Here is an 11,452-nt window from a genome sequence, read left to right on the forward strand (position 1 = left end):
AGGCATGGGCTTTAACAGGGTATGGGCAGGCTGCAAGTTGCAGCATGAGGGGCAGCTTAGCTGCACTTGGTCACTTTGGCTTATAAATAGGCCATTCGAGAACTAAAACAGGGGGGATTTTTAGTCTTCAGAAAAAGAGAAAACAAAAGGCTGGAATTTTTAGTTTAAAAGCTGAAACTTTTAGTCTGAAGGAAGGTTTACTGAGTTTAAAGAAAGCTGAAAAACATAAGTTAGTTTCCAAATAGATTATAACCAAACACCATCTGAAAGTTGAATAAGAATTCATATTGGTCAAGCTGCCTTGGCCAAGTTCTGTCATCTGCATTGACTGAGCTGTTTGTTGGTTGCTGAACTGTTGTTATTTGCTGCATTGAACTTCTTTTACTTCTGGTGTATCATTACTCTTCGTCTGGAATTATTGGTTTGGCACTCGACTATTTGCTGGTTTCATTTATTCTGGGAATCATTGTTGGTTGTTCGTGGACTGTGGAAAACAATCTTGGTTGTTGGTTTGTTGCTGTGCTGTTGCTGTGTATCTGTTGATGCTGTGATTACTGCACACTACTCAACTGATCACTCTCCTTCTTCCTTTCCTTTCCTTACCAGGTACACAATTGATACCACCAATGTAACTGAGAGTTTGAGCATGAATGCAAAAGAGAGGACCTGCAGATTGTTTTTTATGTATACATGAACTGTTACATTAAATGTCATAAAATAGTTACATTTTCGTTTGTATAATAGAAGTAGCCTACATGCTCAGTATATCAATGTAGGTTAATGAATGATAGTCATGTATGTATGCTGTTAGGTGAAAAACATTCCCAGTGTAATAAGTTGTATTTTAGACTTAGTCTGATGGTGTAGTATATTCTATAATGTAGGCCAAAAATAGGAAAACTATCCACATGAGTTCAAGTTCTTTCCCCTTTTGCTAGTTTGTCACATATAAATTGATAAAGAACAAAGAATCAGTTCTAGGCCTCAACCTCAGGAAGGCCGGGCCCAAATCGAAAAATCAGCTAGGCCTGTATCGGAAAAACAGGGCCCAAGTCTGCCATCTCGCATGAGCTAGGTTTGGGCCCATAATTTGCGACTAGTTGTCCATAAGTGCAGTCACGTTTTATTATTCTGTAATAGCACTTTAAATCCGGTTTTATAATCAACTAAGGCTATTTACTGCTTTCAATTGATAGAGACAAACACGACGAGAAACGTAGTTGCTATAGGATATCCTTTAAAAATAACAACGAGATGAGCCTCGATAAAAATAAACAAAACGCAGATGCGGGGCCCTTGTTAAATGTATATTAGTGAAGCATTTAGTTTCCAGGACGGGTTGTTTAGCAAATCTCACAACCTTCCTAAAATAACAATACGTTAGACTCTTTAGGACGCGCCTTAATAAATCTTACCTTCGTAAACTCGGGTGCACATTGATGTGACCCAAATCCAAATCTCAACGGAATCGAAATGTGTTTCTAATCACGGGTACATTGATTGTGACGTGGTTCGAGATGCGTGTCCATGACGTTGCAAATTCATTTTAAAAAATAAGGATGAGATGAGCCTCGCCGAATAAAAATACAAATTGCGGGGCCCTCAGTAAATACTTGTTTAAAATTACTTAGAATTCAGGAGGGTCGTTTAGCGAATTTCACGGCCTCCGCAAAATAATAACGCGATAGTCTCTTTAGGCGCGTGTTTAATAATTTACTTTCTTAAGCTCGGGTGTGCATTTCATGCGACCCAAATCCAAATCTCAAAACATCAAATAAAATGCGTTCCGGATTGTGGGTGCATTTCATGTGACGCAGTCCAAAGACGTGTTTTAAGCGATGTTCACATTCTTGTAAAAACAATAATAATAAAGCGGTTAAAAGTCAAAATTTGCACATAAGTTCATACTTGTATAAAATCAGATAATCAAGCCGAATATAACAGTTGAGCGACCGTGCTAGAACCACGGAACTCGGGAATGCCTAACACCTTCTCCCGGGTTAACAGAATTCCTTATCCGGATTTCTGGTACGCAGACTGTAATATATAGTCATTCTTTTCCTCGATTCGGGATTAAAATTGGTGACTTGGGACACCCTAAATCTCCCAAGTGGCGACTCTGAAATAAATAAACAAATTCCGTTTCGATTGTACTTTAATTGGAAAAAACTCCCTCGCGCCCCTGCGGGCGCGGAAAAAGGAGGTGTGACAGCTAGTATCAACTCGAGAAGAAGAATGCCAAGTTCAAACACAATTGCTTTCTCAATAAAAGAGTGATCTGCAAAATACGAAGACAAGTGGTCATTTCACTATAATGGGAATGCCACTATTGTTTTGTTTGAATTAGGGGAATTGTCACGACCCAATTTCATTTTAGGCGTGATGGCGCTCAGCACCGTTGCTAGGCAAGCCAACCGTGACTAATCTAGTGATTTCCCATATTAATATGTTTTCCAAGTAAACAACTTCCTTAATTTAAAAGATTTAAGGGATAACAGATATAAAATAATTAGAACAAAGGCAGCTAAATGCAGTCATAACCGTAGAAATACAACCCAAAATCATAAGGCTACCAATGTGTGGCATACAATATTTATTGTATAAGAAGAGAAGTTCAGAGTATAATTGTTGAACAACACTAATTTACTCTTGTGAACTGTACTTATTAAACACTATGAAAGTTCCACTACTCATTCACAGAATTCAGCAAATCAAAAGACTTACAAAGTTAAACTATATATCCAAGGGATTATAAGCTATTAACTTCTGTTTCCTTTAATTCTTTCTCTGACAAACATCAGAAGCTTTTTTTCAGACAGTGATTGTGGGTGCATTTCATGTGACGCAGTCCAAAGACGTGTTTTAAGCAATGTTCACACTCTTGTAAAAATAATAAAGCGGTTAAAAGTCAAAATTTGCACATAAGTTCATACTTGTATAAAATCAGATAATCAAGCCGAATATAACAGTTGAGCGACCGTGCTAGAACCACGGAACTCGGGAATGCCTAACACCTTCTCCCGGGTTAACAGAATTCCTTATCCGGATTTCTGGTACGCAGACTGTAATATATAGTCATTCTTTTCCTCGATTCGGGATTAAAATTGGTGACTTGGGACACCCTAAATCTCCCAAGTGGCGACTCTGAAATAAATAAACAAATTCCGTTTCGATTGTCCTTTAATTGGAAAAAACTCCCTCGCGCCCCTGCGGGCGCGGAAAAAGGAGGTGTGACAGCTAGTATCAACTCGAGAAGAAGAATGCCAAGTTCAAACACAATTGCTTTCTCAATAAAAGAGTGATCTGCAAAATACGAAGACAAGTGGTCATTTCACTATAATGGGAATGCCACTATTGTTTTGTTTGAATTAGGGGAATTGTCACGACCCAATTTCATTTTAGGCGTGATGGCGCTCAGCACCGTTGCTAGGCAAGCCAACCGTGACTAATCTAGTGATTTCCCATATTAATATGTTTTCCAAGTAAACAACTTCCTTAATTTAAAAGATTTAAGGGATAACAGATATAAAATAATTAGAACAAAGGCAGCTAAATGCAGTCATAACCGTAGAAATACAACCCAAAATCATAAGGCTACCAATGTGTGCCATACAATATTTATTGTATAAGAAGAGAAGTTCAGAGTATAATTGTTGAACAACACTAATTTACTCTTGTGAACTGTACTTATTAAACACTATGAAAGTTCCACTACTCATTCACAGAATTCAGCAAATCAAAAGACTTACAAAGTTAAACTATATATCCAAGGGATTATAAGCTATTAACTTCTGTTTCCTTTAATTCTTTCTCTGACAAACATCAGAAGCTTTTTTTCAGACAGTGATTGTGGGTGCATTTCATGTGACGCAGTCCAAAGACGTGTTTTAAGCAATGTTCACACTCTTGTAAAAATAATAAAGCGGTTAAAAGTCAAAATTTGCACATAAGTTCATACTTGTATAAAATCAGATAATCAAGCCGAATATAACAGTTGAGCGACCGTGCTAGAACCACGGAACTCGGGAATGCCTAACACCTTCTCCCGGGTTAACAGAATTCCTTATCCGGATTTCTGGTACGCAGACTGTAATATATAGTCATTCTTTTCCTCGATTCGGGATTAAAATTGGTGACTTGGGACACCCTAAATCTCCCAAGTGGCGACTCTGAAATAAATAAACAAATTCCGTTTCGATTGTCCTTTAATTGGAAAAAACTCCCTCGCGCCCCTGCGGGCGCGGAAAAAGGAGGTGTGACAGCTAGTATCAACTCGAGAAGAAGAATGCCAAGTTCAAACACAATTGCTTTCTCAATAAAAGAGTGATCTGCAAAATACGAAGACAAGTGGTCATTTCACTATAATGGGAATGCCACTATTGTTTTGTTTGAATTAGGGGAATTGTCACGACCCAATTTCATTTTAGGCGTGATGGCGCTCAGCACCGTTGCTAGGCAAGCCAACCGTGACTAATCTAGTGATTTCCCATATTAATATGTTTTCCAAGTAAACAACTTCCTTAATTTAAAAGATTTAAGGGATAACAGATATAAAATAATTAGAACAAAGGCAGCTAAATGCAGTCATAACCGTAGAAATACAACCCAAAATCATAAGGCTACCAATGTGTGGCATACAATATTTATTGTATAAGAAGAGAAGTTCAGAGTATAATTGTTGAACAACACTAATTTACTCTTGTGAACTGTACTTATTAAACACTATGAAAGTTCCACTACTCATTCACAGAATTCAGCAAATCAAAAGACTTACAAAGTTAAACTATATATCCAAGGGATTATAAGCTATTAACTTCTGTTTCCTTTAATTCTTTCTCTGACAAACATCAGAAGCTTTTTTTCAGACAGTGATTGTGGGTGCATTTCATGTGACGCAGTCCAAAGACGTGTTTTAAGCAATGTTCACACTCTTGTAAAAATAATAAAGCGGTTAAAAGTCAAAATTTGCACATAAGTTCATACTTGTATAAAATCAGATAATCAAGCCGAATATAACAGTTGAGCGACCGTGCTAGAACCACGGAACTCGGGAATGCCTAACACCTTCTCCCGGGTTAACAGAATTCCTTATCCGGATTTCTGGTACGCAGACTGTAATATATAGTCATTCTTTTCCTCGATTCGGGATTAAAATTGGTGACTTGGGACACCCTAAATCTCCCAAGTGGCGACTCTGAAATAAATAAACAAATTCCGTTTCGATTGTCCTTTAATTGGAAAAAACTCCCTCGCGCCCCTGCGGGCGCGGAAAAAGGAGGTGTGACAGCTAGTATCAACTCGAGAAGAAGAATGCCAAGTTCAAACACAATTGCTTTCTCAATAAAAGAGTGATCTGCAAAATACGAAGACAAGTGGTCATTTCACTATAATGGGAATGCCACTATTGTTTTGTTTGAATTAGGGGAATTGTCACGACCCAATTTCATTTTAGGCGTGATGGCGCTCAGCACCGTTGCTAGGCAAGCCAACCGTGACTAATCTAGTGATTTCCCATATTAATATGTTTTCCAAGTAAACAACTTCCTTAATTTAAAAGATTTAAGGGATAACAGATATAAAATAATTAGAACAAAGGCAGCTAAATGCAGTCATAACCGTAGAAATACAACCCAAAATCATAAGGCTACCAATGTGTGCCATACAATATTTATTGTATAAGAAGAGAAGTTCAGAGTATAATTGTTGAACAACACTAATTTACTCTTGTGAACTGTACTTATTAAACACTATGAAAGTTCCACTACTCATTCACAGAATTCAGCAAATCAAAAGACTTACAAAGTTAAACTATATATCCAAGGGATTATAAGCTATTAACTTCTGTTTCCTTTAATTCTTTCTCTGACAAACATCAGAAGCTTTTTTTCAGACAGTGCACCAAAGCCACCTATAAAGTTGCTTTCATGCTCCGTCAGCATTGAACGTCAACTTTCCTGCCATAGGATTTAAAATCAAATAAGTTTTCTAAAAATGTCTCCCATGACCCATAAAGGTGTTTAAAATTTCATAAGACTTGAGGCACGCTCCAGATATTAGAACTTCCAAATGTCAAATTAAAGAGGAGAAGGTAATTGGATAATAACATTACTCCCTTGAAAATAGAGAAACCCACTTTAGGAGTAGTGTCATTCCAAATGATGCCACCATGTTCTAGATCTCTTAGCCATCTCACAGTGAAAAAATAGGTGATTTACTGTTTTCTCCTTTTATTCACACATGAAATGGCAGAGTTGCTCCATATGATACTCCAACTGAAAGCTCAAAAATGACAATTTTTCTTTGTCCATTCTACAAAGATTAATATTTTTCCAACTACAGCAAAGAAAAAATGCTCTGTAAACACCAAAAAGTCACCAAATGTTGCCACGATTTGTTAAAAGCAATCATTGTTATACTCATGAATCAGCGAAAGACAAAGTCCATTGAACTATTCTAAGAAACCTCAATTACATCCTTGAGATATGAGCATGAGAAAACGTTAAGCTTGAAATAACACATAGAAAACGTAAAAAGGCAATTTACAGAATGTACAAGACAAAGAGACTTTGAACGGCTATATTGCATATGGTCACCAGCTACGTTAGCTAAGCTTCTCTTTATGCTATTACCACCCTTCACTGTACATAAATACAAACCAAAAGTTAAATATGATGGTATGGAAGGAACCTCCCAATTACAAAAACTTGTAAAAGAAATTTGATGGATGGACCCATATTTTCCATTAATGCTTAAGTGAGAGGAGGCAAATTCTTGCCATTTTAGCCTGGAAAATCAATCTGGAAGAAGCTTAACGCAAATGAATCACTGACTTCAAGACGAAGAACATATTAATAATAAAAACATAGAAAAACACCACCTCAAATGAAAAATAGGGAGAAATATTTTTCACATAGAAAGTATATTGGTAACAGTAATACATAAGAAATCAAAAGAAGTCCAAGCTTGTAAAATTCGAATTCCAAAGGAAAATTAATAAGGTGGATGCGAGTTTTGTATCATTAGTACTTTTTAAAGTATTTTCCATATCAATATGCTCCTCAAGTTTTCTCAAATGAATTATTTAAATTTATAAGAATAAAAATGGGTCCAATAACGGTAGTGGACAAAGCCACACCTGATGATTCGTGCACTCTTACTATTCTGCAATTTCAAAGAAAAAGGGTAGAACAGTCTACCAAACAAAGCAAAAAAAGAATATATCAATAACATGTAACTGAAAATCATACCTTGCAGCTTAAGTGTGTGGACGATGATAACACCAAATGGTGGCCTTAAGTCTTGAATAATGGCCCCAGAGTGATCAAAGTAAGATAAATTTGGCCTTCTTCTGGAAGATTCCTTGCTCAAAGGCTCCTAGAGATTTCACTGTCTGCAGCCAAAATAGGAGGAGGACACAACGATATACTCCCAATAAGGTGACTTAGACATATCATCAAATACCATGGCTACAAGGTCCACATAAAAATTACAGTTACTTCTGATACCTTGAATTTTTGGTAACAAAGACAAAATACATCAAAAAGACAATGCATGTGTAAATCAGGTACGATTACTAACATGCAATAGAAATTATCTAAAAACTATATTCAAAAGAATTATCAATAGCAATACCGCAAGACCGTGAAAACCGAATCAGTGCTCATCGGAGTCGTCCTGAATCTTGGAGGTGCGATCCACAAGTGTGTGCAGACCAATTTTTCAAAAACAGCATGTAGCATCTCTTTTTCTGAGAGAAAAGTAACAGAAACAGAAACCATAGAGTAAGAAGAAAGAAAGAGATCGGGAAATAGAGGACAAGTATAGGCCAGATGTCCCAAATAAGTAGACATGGGTCGTCCCAAAGAAGAGAAATATATGACTGCAACTGAATTAGAATCGCTTATCCCCACCAAAGGATAAATAAATTCAATCACCAATGACAAAGGTCCAAATCCACAGTACAATCTCGATTACTATGTGTACAATAATTTAATACAGTGTTCGTACACCCTGCTCTCACTTATACATATAAAAAAAATATACCAAGTATTTCATCAATCTCAATTTTTTATTTATCAAAGCCAAACTTGATTAATCAAAATATGTGCATTTAACCAAACAAATATGAACCTGTATGATTGGATTTATGCGTTTCTCTCCAAGCTACGCTTTTGTTCCTCTTGTAACTTACTTACTGCTTTATTGCTGAAAATAGAAACTCAAACATGAGGCTGAGGCACTTTAATGCTTTCAAGGCTTGTTGGTACATGAAAATTGTTAACATGGAAAAGGGAAGAATCATTCTTATACTTAACACTATAAAATTAACTATTTCTAATTAATTTTATTAGTAAATTAACTATTTTTAATTAAGTTTATTAGTGCTTAACACAAATAGGTGGAACTTTTATTCGAACATGAAGAGTTAACAACCATTTATCAAAGCCACGGGAATCACACATAGGATATAAAAGAACAGATACAAATATACTTTAACCAACCATTTATCTTAGACTTAAGTACTTGTATAACCACACATCGTTTTTTCTATGAATTCAAAGAAAAAGCTCTAGTTCCAAAGTATTACGCAAAAAACAATCAAAGAACCAGAAATTGACTATGTTTCCCTCAAAAGAAATTGAAAACTTAGAATCAAATCTTTGGGAAGAATTCTTTAGGAGATACGAAGCTTAAAACAAAAAGTAAAACTGAAGCTTATGCACCTTTTTCATCTACTATTGTATTTAACTAAATGGAATCGTCATGAATTTCTTATTTCTTGGTCATTGGCAGATTCGATATGACATTAGAGCATGTATCCTTTTCAAGGGATGTATCCTTTTCACTTGTTTTACAATTTCACTGACCAATCAAATTGTTAAAATTGTTAAGTTGTTGCAGGCATAACATCGAGCGCCTTAGTTGCATCGTGGTTGTAGTCTAAATCCACCATGTTAAGTAAGCAAATTTATACTTGTCTCTCTTCTTCTTGTTGTTCTTCTTTTGTTACTTCCCTCTTCCAACTCCTCAATTTTGCTTAGCTTTATTAATAATATCAATAATTCCCACTAAAATCAGCAATTGATAAATATAACCATAAAAATCTTAGTTTCAACTTTAGACCAAATCTAAAATCCCTCAATGTAAATAGAACTTAAACAAAATTTAGGGCATTATATTAGATGATCTCAATTGAGATATTTCAAACTCACTAATCAAAGATTGAACAGATAGCTTAAATGATTATGGACGCGCCGAGTTACAGAACTCAAACAACACGACACAATTCAGACCACATAAAAGAAAAATACACCTAAACTAATAACAAACTATAGTAACGACACATAGAGAACCAGCCGAAATGAAAAAAAACAAAAACAAAGCTGGATGGGATGAAGAGAGCGAATGGAAGAAGAAGGTGAAGAGAGGAAAGGAATGCAACATAAAAAACATGCGTAGCCTCCACTGCACTGAAATATTGCTTACCAACTTAATGGAGAGACATGAAATTTGAGAGAAATATATTATCTTAAATGCTAAAGGCATAGACCGGACATCACTCTCCAATCTACAGTATAGTATTAGATTGTGGTCATTTCGTTCCAATACTATACAATTTGGTGAACATCTATAATTTGGTAGAATTTTGAAAAGCTATAATTTATATAAGCTAATGCAAAGTTTGAGAAATAGTAGCATAGTGCAATAGAAATACACATGCAAGAGCATATACAATACGTCAACAATATATATCGTACATACACATACAAATAGTACTGTCCAAGAAGTAGATAGTGTACATTTTGGATTGCTGATGAGAGGTATGTTGCAAGACCTGCAAAAGAAGAAAAAGTATTTTAAAAAAATCAGTAGTGTTACCCATTAAAATGAATACTACCAAAAATACTCGTGAGGATGAAAATGGAAAACAGAAGAAAAGAGTTTACTCATCTCAAAAAAGAAGAAAAGAATTTACTTTCCAAAAACCATTGCCTAAGTATGAAAGAAAAAAATAAACTAAGAAAAGCGCATAATATAAGCATACCTTCACTTAAAATGTACTATCAATCTCTGAAATTCACCCTCACAACAGTAACAGTATTGGACATTCAATTATTTGAGCATCACTTGACCCATCAACAAAGAGATAAAGAACAGAACATCACTGAAAGTTCAAAAAATAATTAGATTTAATTACCCAAGATACCAGATTTCATCAAATATCCAACATAATGCATCGACGTATCTATTTTCAAACATGCATATGCAAATCAGATACAATCATTGATATTCGTGTGTAAAAGTCCCACAAAAACTATGCAAAAGAAAGGGAGAAAAAATCAATAGATACCACTAAAGTTCCAAGAAGAAACATAGCAAATTTAGAATCAAATGGAAAAGCCTTGAAAGTAAGCAGACACCAAAGAAGAGCTTACCAAGGTGCGATCCACAGCTGCAGGCTAATTTGGAACAAAGAGGATTCAATAACTTTGCAGAGAATTTAGTGAGAGAGGGAAAGAGGAACAAAGAAAAGTATAATGGGAGAAGAAGGTGATGGGAATTGGGATTCGATGATGACCAAGAAGGATTGTTTACACGTGCTTATAGAAAGACGGTACACGTATTGAGATGGAGCTAAATTACGAATTTAACCTTCAAAGAATCTATAATTTCGAATATACAACTTTCCATGCTTTTTGTACGGTCATGTTCGTCCCACCTCACTCCCGTTTCTATATAGTAGAAAAATATGAATATGAATTGGGATATAAACACGAGGAATTAAAAATATTTATAGTACAAAGTATAGGTGTTAAACGGGCCGGGTCAGCCCGGTTCTGGACTGGCCCAGACAGGATAAAATCGAAATCGGACCGGACCGGTTAAAGGGGGCTGGGTTAGGAGGGACACACGGGTTACACCGTTCACATTTTAAATACCGGTTATCCGGACCGGTACAACCCATTATATGAACAGTGTCGTTAAACCGGTTAACCGGCCCGAACCGGTTTAACGGTAAAAAAAAAATTAATTTATTTTTAAAAATTTGGGCCCAAATCTGACCATTGGCAACGGTCCATTTCAGAAAATGGTCGTTGCCCAACGCGTGAATTGCATAATTAGCCTAATTTTGGGTTTCTTTTTTTTTAAAAAAATTAACTTCCCTTTCAAAAACTATAAATATCCCCCCTCCTCTCTTCCTCATTTTTTTCACTCATTTCTCAATTCTCAATCTCAATTCTCATATTCTCTCATTCTTCAATCTTCATTCTTCACCTATTAAAGTGCAATAAACTATTTAGCTATTTTTTTTGGGAATTTAATTTATCGTATTATTTATTTTTTGAAGTTTGAACAATTGAACTTCAAAATTGGAACAATTGACGTTTCTTCGTGGTAACATTGGAGTTGCGAAATCATCAAGTGCTCAAGTTACTGCCGAATTTGGTGC

The 11,452-nt window shown here is 35.7% G+C and overlaps 1 long non-coding RNA gene across 8 annotated transcripts; it reads right to left on the reverse strand.

The window, feature by feature from the left end:
• Nucleotides 1-5,604: 5,604 nt before the first annotated feature.
• On the reverse strand, nucleotides 5,605-10,682 carry LOC104237639 (uncharacterized). 8 transcript variants are annotated; one of them, XR_011407561.1, is made up of 7 exons: nucleotides 10,437-10,682; nucleotides 10,046-10,165; nucleotides 9,801-9,835; nucleotides 8,131-8,205; nucleotides 7,633-7,747; nucleotides 6,134-7,390; nucleotides 5,605-5,954 (listed from the first exon to the last, which is right to left on the reverse strand). It is a non-coding gene; the product is annotated as an uncharacterized lncRNA (long non-coding RNA). The 8 variants fall into 8 exon arrangements; XR_713691.2 differs by having other exon boundaries at nucleotides 7,248-7,390; nucleotides 10,437-10,647; XR_713685.2 differs by lacking the exon at nucleotides 5,605-5,954 and having other exon boundaries at nucleotides 6,372-6,638; nucleotides 7,248-7,390; nucleotides 10,437-10,644.
• Nucleotides 10,683-11,452: the final 770 nt, after the last annotated feature.

Source organism: Nicotiana sylvestris, chromosome 5 (assembly GCF_000393655.2).
Source record: "Nicotiana sylvestris chromosome 5, ASM39365v2, whole genome shotgun sequence".
Taxonomy (NCBI): domain Eukaryota; kingdom Viridiplantae; phylum Streptophyta; class Magnoliopsida; order Solanales; family Solanaceae; genus Nicotiana; species Nicotiana sylvestris.